Source organism: Miscanthus floridulus, chromosome 9 (assembly GCF_019320115.1).
Source record: "Miscanthus floridulus cultivar M001 chromosome 9, ASM1932011v1, whole genome shotgun sequence".
In the NCBI taxonomy this organism is placed as follows: domain Eukaryota; kingdom Viridiplantae; phylum Streptophyta; class Magnoliopsida; order Poales; family Poaceae; genus Miscanthus; species Miscanthus floridulus.
Genome location: NC_089588.1, coordinates 95,163,489 through 95,172,291, shown reverse-complemented (window position 1 = coordinate 95,172,291; position 8,803 = coordinate 95,163,489).

Here is an 8,803-nt window from a genome sequence, read left to right as displayed (position 1 = left end):
TGCCGACTGCCAACGTGTCTCGAGCCTTATAGAAATTCCCCGCATCTGCATGCTTTCTCACCTCTTTTATCATTGCGAGGTGATTGTGGCCGGTCTCCTCGGTGCGTACCACCTTCGGCACCACATCGTTCACAACTAACGTGCGGTTGCGAAGACTTGCTCCCTGGGTGGTGCGCTTTAATTATAATTGGAACACCGCCCTGTTGGCTAGCCTCGTCAGCCTTACCTCGAATCAAGCGCCTGCACGCAGTAGTACATGTACAGCACATTATTACTACAGTTTGCCGGTGCACAGTACACTAGTATATTGGTGAATAAATTAGTTCATAGTATAACTGTTCCATCAACCCGGTGCTCTCGCACGGGCCACATAGGGGGTGTTTGGTTCCAGGGACTATTTTTTAGTCCCTGTCACATCGGATGTTTGGACACTAATTTGGAGTATTAAATATATTTTAATTACAAAACTAATTACATAGATGGAGACTAATTTGCGAGACGAATCTATTAAGCCTAATTAGTGCATGATTTGACAATGTGGTGCTACGGTAAATATGCTCTAATGATGGATTAATTAGGCTTAATAGATTCGTCTCGTAAATTAGTCTCCATCTGTGTAATTAGTTTTGTAATTAGAATATATTTAGTACTCCAAATTAGTGTCCAATCATCCGATGTGACAGGGACTAAAAATTAGTCCCTGGAACCAAACACCCCCATAATCTTAGGAGACATGAGAACTTGCCTGTGCTGACAGGTAATTGTTACTATGTTAAATGGCATGAATAGTCTTTTCAAATCCCACACCACGTCGCGCAATTAAGATCGATGGTAGAGCTTAAAGTGAGATTTAGGATGGGGCAGCCAGGCTACCCTGAAGGGGACGACATCAATATTGAAGTCTTATGATGATTATTTACTCTAAAGAAATCTCAAAGACCAGTGGCGGATCCAGGGGGGGCTAGGGGGGCAGCAGCCCCCCGTGAGAGTGATTTTCTGTTGTATTTACTGTAGAAAAAACGTGATTTCACCGTTAATCTTCGACATTTGTTCTAAATCTCTATTGATTAGCCCCCCCCCCCCCCCCCCGAGGTGCTCATCTTGGCTCCGCTAATGTCAAAGACCTTGAAGATATAACCACCTTTTAATTTCATATGCACTAACCTCCCCCCACTTCTCAAGATGTTTGAATTTTTATTATCAGGAACTATATGTGTAGGTATGGTTACATTATCAATGTGGATATGTCAAAACAGTTTAGTGTGAAGTTTAGAAATATATATAATGTACGTGGTTATGCATATGAATTGGTTTTTATATTTTTATGTGGATTTGACAGATACTTTGATTTGTTTTTTTAATGAGCGATGTGAATACAATTTAGACAAAAATTATATATAAGATATTACTTTATATTATATTTCATAATTGCATATATAGTTAATTGAATGCAAATTTTGGGATCATTTACATTATATTTCATAATGCCAGTTTAGATCTGAATTCAAGGGGTTATTTTTTAATTATATTTGACAATGACAGGCGTGGGTAATTTAGATGCAAATTTAGCGGCGCTGTGTTTCCATTCTGGATTCTCGACCACTCGGGCTTAACCGAGATCACTGATCAATATATCGAGACAGATTTAATAATTAATAGATAATGAAGCACACACTACTATCACACCATACATTACATACTGGTGAGCAAAAAGAACCAAACGGACGGCATTGATAGGTATACACTAGCTAGTAATAAAAATTAATTAACCTGGTTTAACCATTTCCGAGCGAGGAATCCAAGGATGGGACGACGTTGACCTCTTACTCACTCGAATCCAGTGGAGCGAGCTCTAGCAGCTCCTCCTCCTCCGACCACCCACCAAAGGCACTCACTCTCTCGATCGCAAGCTCTATAGCTGCTGCTGCTGGTTGTTCGGTGTCGTATTGCCACACCGGCTTCCCGTGTCGTAACCCAAACCCATCCACTCCTATATATATATACACATACTGACATGCCTAGCTGCTTTTGTTTATTATAAGGACCCACAGTTTCGTAGATGTTGTGACATTTTTTTTTTGGAGGGTGTGTTTTGCTGACCGGCCGGCCAATCTAACCCATGTGGCTACCATCATGCATGTGACGTCTAAGTGTCTCCTTAGATGACGTAGGGCTAACGGTTAGAGCTAATTGAAGCTGCCTAAGTCATACCCAGTTTCTCCAAAAAAAAAAAATTAAAACTCAGTTGCCTAAAATCATCTAGCGGACTTAGTCTGTTTGGCAACAACGTGAGGTGTTCATATATAGATAATTAATTAATGGTGCGATTCATGGTAAAAGCCTCATTTTCTTTTATCGATCAATTAGCTCCTTTTATTTATTTTAACTAGCTAATATAAATAGCGAACCACAAGTCAGATAGTCGGCTAATTAGCACACCTATATCTTTCTCGGCTTGTTTGGATCAATTCGAACTAATTTTTAATGGCTAACAATTAGCCTTAAGCATCAAATAACATCCCCTAAGAAATAATGCCGCTCATAAACAGCATGCCTGTACTGCTGCTCATGCCAACATGGCCCATATGTTGATAATGAATTAAGGAATAGGCTTTGCCGAGGAAGACTTGACTTGCCTCGAGATGTGCCAGGCACATGCCCACTTGGTGGATATACTGATAACAACCAATGACTAGGCTTTGCCGAGGAATCCTTCACTTGCGTTGAGATGCGCCAGCAGACACATGCTCCCATGGCCGATGTATTGATAATCAAGGACAAGGCTTTGCCGAGGAAGACTTTACTTGCATCAAGATGTGCTAGGCATACACTTAATTCAATCTATAAATAATGGAGATTGGATCCAAGACATTGCCATACCTTAATTTACATATTTCCTAGGGCTGACTGCACATTAAGATGCTATCCAATATTTGAACCACACAAGAACTTACGATCAATTGACATTTCTTGGCCACTTGCACAACTTGATCGAGGTTTTTAAGTGTCTTAATCAGACCAAGTGTCTTACAAGAGATTATTCACTCCGTCCCAGTTTACAGTGTCACAAATGGTTTTCAAAACAATACCATCATATGCATATTACATGCGCGCCACTATCAATTCCCCACACACATATAGCCATGGGCGGAGCCAAGATTCGGATATAGGGATGGCCAGTCCGCCAAGAGTCGGAAAAAAATTGGGAGTTGCTATAATTCTGGTGTTGAGTTTTCAGATGATTTTAGACAATAATATTATACAATCAAATACAATTAAAAGGACAACTCATAAGAGACAATTCACATTTTTTCTACAGTTACAAGGACCAAATTACCTATTGTCTGAACGACAGTAAAAAAAAGATCAGGTACATTGAAGATAAAAAAATCAGGTACTGTAAATCATCTTTAATCTCCATCTTTTATTATCTCGGACAAGTGCTATTCGTCTAAATTGAAGCTAAAAAAAGGACGCTGGTCATAAAGCCAATGATTCACTTCATATTTATTTATGCAGCCACATACAACTATATAATCTGGAGATATAACTTGAGAAAAACACAATAGGGATATGTATTTTATTTCTAATTAAACTTTTATTATCTATGTTGAGGATAATGTCTACCTATAATCTCTCGAATAGTAGAACTAATGACTAGTATTAGTAGAGGCTATGCAACCTTAGGGGGGCAGGGCCCCAGCCGGCCCCACCCTCTCCACCCTTGCATATAGCGACATCATTATTGGTATATATTGGAAATAGTCTATTAAAGACTCAAAGTCATAAAGCATAATGGAAACGTATAACAATGTAATAAGAAGCAACATGGCAGCATCCCAATCTCCAAAGGAAGGTCAATGGTAGAATGCGTATGCCAGGCACCCCTGGAAGTTCTTCTTGCTGCTCCTTCCAAGCTTGTCTTTCTGAGCATTATTGTTTGTTTGGGATTAGCAAGGGTCAGCATATGCCATACTCAACAGCTGCATAAAATAAATGAAACGCAAGGCTTAATTACAAGATAAAATCTGACAACGGTTTACTGCAATAAGAAGTTTTAGTTGTCATGTTTTAATAAAAAAGAGCCAGATTACTGATGCCTGTAGAGAACCCAAAACCTCCCATTAGTTGCTTGATCTAAAGCATAAAGTAAAGCAGTTGTTGACAGTCAAAGTACAATCAGGAGAGTCGAAGTTGGACTGAAAAATCAAATGCATTTGATTTTGTGAAAATGGGGGCAAATAGATAACATTTAGTAAAAGTCGGCCTCGGTCAGTTTTCATAATGTCCATAAATATATTTCAGTTAATAATAAATTCCAGAAATTGCTTAAATCATTCTAAATCCCTAAAAAATATCTTGAAACTCCAAAAAATTAGGAAAAATTAAATTCACAGAGATATATTCAAATACGAGGAACCCCAAAAAAAATTGGAGCTCATCAAAACGATTTTTTTACAGCATCTAAAAATTAGATTTCGCTTGGCTGTTCCAAAAAACCATACCCGAACCGTGGCTTTGCGGATCGCGATCCTTCAAACTTAAATGGTCGGCACAAAAACTGCAGTAGCTTACCGGAGTGCCAACTAAAACGTTCCCCTAATTTATTTTTAGAAAAGGTGACATGGGCGAATCACAGCTTCTCTCAAGACCCAACGTTTACAATAATAGAATTTCAAGTAAAGACTAACTCAGATCCAGAACTCATGGTCCGTTCTTGTTTATTACAAGGAATCTATCGTAGGATGTGCCTTTTGTAGTGTTTTGTTGACGAATCTAAGTGTGCGTTGTGTAAGGCCAGTCTCAGTGGGAGTTTTGTTGCGTTGTTTCCAAGAATGTCACATCAAATATAATGCAATGAAACTTGAATGAAACATGCACTCTCAATGTATAGTTTCATTTTGTAGTTTCATAAACATTTAATTTCGTGACTCATTGCAAGTTGGTAACTGTGCCAGGAGAGTTTCATCCATATGAAACTCATTCTTCTCGATTCCTACGTGGGACCTTATTAAATGCGGATGAAACTTCGATGAAACTCCCACTGAGACTGGCCTAAGACTCTGTTTCGATCACTTAGGAGTAATGTTTAATTGCTAACAATAGGCTTAAGCATCAAATAACATGTCCTGAGAAATAATGCTGCCAATAAAGAAGCCTGCACATGCCCACAGGGCCCATATTTTGGTAATAAATGACTAGACTCGTCAAGGAAGACTTGACTTTCATCTTGATGTGCCGGGCATACATAATTTAATTTATAAATAATGGAGATTGGATCCAAAACCTTGGCATACGTTAATTTACACATTTTTTTGGGCTCATTGCGCTTGAAGGTGGTATCCAATATGTCAACCACAACAACTTACTATTAATTGCCATTTGTTAGCCACTTGCACAACTTGATCGAGGTTGTAAGTGTCTTATCAGACGAAGTGTCTTACAAGAAATTACTTGATTTGTTCCATTTTACATTGTAAGAAATGGTTTTAAAAACAAAACCATCATATGCCTATTACATGCACTACTAGAAACGTGAGTTGCCGTGTCGGTGCAAAAACCGATAGAAAAATTCGAATCCTGATAGGAAAATATTTATCTCGGGGTGTACCGATAGAAAATAACTGACAGGGCTAGCTCGACAGGAAAATTATAGTTTCCTGTGCGTTTTAACAAAACCGACAGGGTAATTATTATTTCCCTGTGTATATTGTCACGCATAGAAAAATCGTTGAATTTCCCTGTGGGTTTTTGTATTTTTCTGTCGGGGTTTTTGGAACCAACACGTTAATGACTAATTTCCCTGTGTGTACCAAAAAAAATGCACAGAACAATTCGTCACCCATAGGGCAATTCATGTTTCCAGTAGTGATGTGCGACACTATCAATTTTACACATATAGTGACATCATTTTTGGAATCCCAGGAACAATGAATTACAAAATATTAAAGACAAAAAGCATAATGGAAATGTATAACCTAATAACAGAAACGACTCAACAGCGTCCCAAAGTCCACAAGAATATCGAGGGTACAACACCTATGTGAAGCACTGTAGAAAATACTTCGTGCTACTCCTTCCAAGCTTGTGTTCGTAAGCAGCATTGTTTGTTTGGGAATATCAAGGGCGCGCATATGGCATATTCAGCAAGAAATACATGAAATGCAAGGCTGAATAACAAGGTAAAAGCTGACAACAGTTTACTGTAATAAGCAATATTAGTCATCAAGTTTTAGTTAAAATAACCTGATTACTAACGTGAGTAGAGAACCCAATACCTCCGAATAGTTGCATAAATTAAAGCATAAAGTAAAGCAGTTGTTGACAGTGAAAACATGAACAGGACAGTCAAAGGTGGACTGAAAAATAAAATGCCTTTGAGTTTGATAAATTTAGGGCAAAAGGCCCTAGCTGCTTTTTGAACCGGATTTAGGGGGTTTTGGCAGTTCGAGGTCGTCTTGAGATTTTCTTGTTGGAAACTCCTCCAATCTCGTGGGAAACTAGGAAATTGCATATGGAATAGGTTATTTCCTGCTGGGATAAGACCAACCTCCTATATTTATACAAGAGGACCACAACTGATGTAGGGATCCATCTATCTAATGATCAAATGTCAGTCTACTAAAATTTATATGCTTTTCTTCTGCCTCAAGCTCTTCCAAACACCCTACTGGTCTGCACTTCTCTCTGTTGGATTTAATGTGGGCCTGGCCCATATTTTATTTAGTTGAAATAAAACCTAGGCCCATATTTAATGCTCCAGCAGTGGTGTTCTTCGTGTTAGGAATGCTCAATCGAGTTTTTACAACAAAGAGAGAGGGAGATGAAAGGGGGAGCGATATGCTACTGTTCTCCATGCCTTTGATCACTCCAGCGGGGATCCGATCAAAGGCTGGAGGTTGGATCAAGGTTTCGGAGGGTTCGATCACAGTTGAATGTTTCACTGTTCCATCCCTTCTACAGGAGCCCTTGGTGCGGCTTATATAACAGGGGGCCTTGAGAGTACAAGTTCATGGGTGCTCTAGGGTTTGGAATCCTAAGCTTCACTTCTTTGGCAGCGTCGGGCACCATCCTTCATCTTGTAACGGATGGCCAACAATTTCCCAACTAGCTTTTTCGGGTCCGCCTTCTTGTGTCTTACATCACACGCTAGGATCTTGCCCGTACATAGACGGAGGAGGCCTCCACGCAGGCCCAGAGCCATCCATGTAGCGGGTGTGCAGGAGTCCCCTACTAGACAATATAAACGAAATTCATGTCACAAACACAATAAACCACCCCCAGCAACTGAGCGGCAACATCAAACCCTCTCGCAGGGCGATCCAACTCACCAGCAAGTAAGTCCGAGCAAAGCGGAACGGACCCTCTCCCCTAGAAGAAATCACTGCTCACAAACAAAAGCCATGCTCAGGCAGAAACCCCTGCTCTAGCAAAAATGGTAGCAATACTTCAGCATTCATAGCAAGCTAGTTGAGAAGGAGTCTTCACCAACCCTCTACTTATAGAGTGCGCCCACATACCATCCAATTTTTCATGGCCGCTGTGTGTGCGCATGCTTCGAGGACACGTATCCCATTTTTTTTGCTCCCACACGCCACCCATCGGCCATAGCTACTAAACTCGTCACCACTCAAACCCAGCTCCACGGACCCAAGGCTCCGTAGCTCCAAGATGGTCGTGTTCAATCCTCGCTTGTTTCATCGTTTCGCTGTCTCGTTCCATCGAGCTGGCACAAAGCCTCGAGGGGCTACTGTTGGGGGGACACCCTCTCTATGACACCCCCTCCTTCCTTCGTACCCTTGACCCGAACCTTCACGGGGACTCGGTGTCACAAAACTTCTGTCATGAGGCCGCATCGGCAAAGTTTGCTCGACTGAAGCACCTTTGTCGATAGAGGTGCCCGTAGTTCCCGATCCTAACACTACTACAGAATGGACTTGTTGTCCCGGGCGGTAACAGCCTTTAGTCCCGGTTACCGCGCCTGGACAACGATCCCGGGACTAAAGGTGGAAACTTCAGTCCCGGGTCATCGAGCCGGGATTAAAGAGGGACCTTTAGTCCCGGTTGGTAACATCAACCGGGACTAAAGGCCCTCCAGCCGAGCGAACCTGGCGCACCCTTTAGTCCCGGTTGGTAACACCAACCGGGACTAACGGTTCACCCTTTAGTCCCGGTTGGTAACCCCAACCGGGACTAAAGGTTCCTTTTCTTTTTCTTTTTTTTTGTTTAATTTGTTTTCAGTTCAGTTACACGTATTTGTTTAATATATAATATGTTTTTATGTACGTATTCTATGTTGCTAATATAAATACACGCATGCATATAATTACATCTAATTCTCATCTTGAGCATTATTATATTCGAAAGAAAGAAAAAATAAAGTTTGGCAAAATTATTATGAAACTATATATATTATAGATATATATATATATATGTATATATACAACACTTTCATAATCTTGTTCTCGAAAATAACGATATCAATAAACATTTAATTTACATCATTTATTCCTTAAGATCAAAGTAGAACTCGCCGTTGGGATTTAGCACTTTTTCTAGAAGATATCCTGCTATTGACTCTTGAACTGCTTTCAGATGGTCTTTTTGCATGACCCTTCGTTTCAACCATTCAGTCTTGCATTTGAAATAAAAGGAAAAGTATTAATACACATATATGTATATATATTCATTTAAAAATAAATAAAAATTGATATATACGTACTCTGAGGACATCTTCAGGAGTTCTTCTTATGTGCGCAGTGATAAATTCACAAACGTAGTATCCACACAAGTTATTACCTGG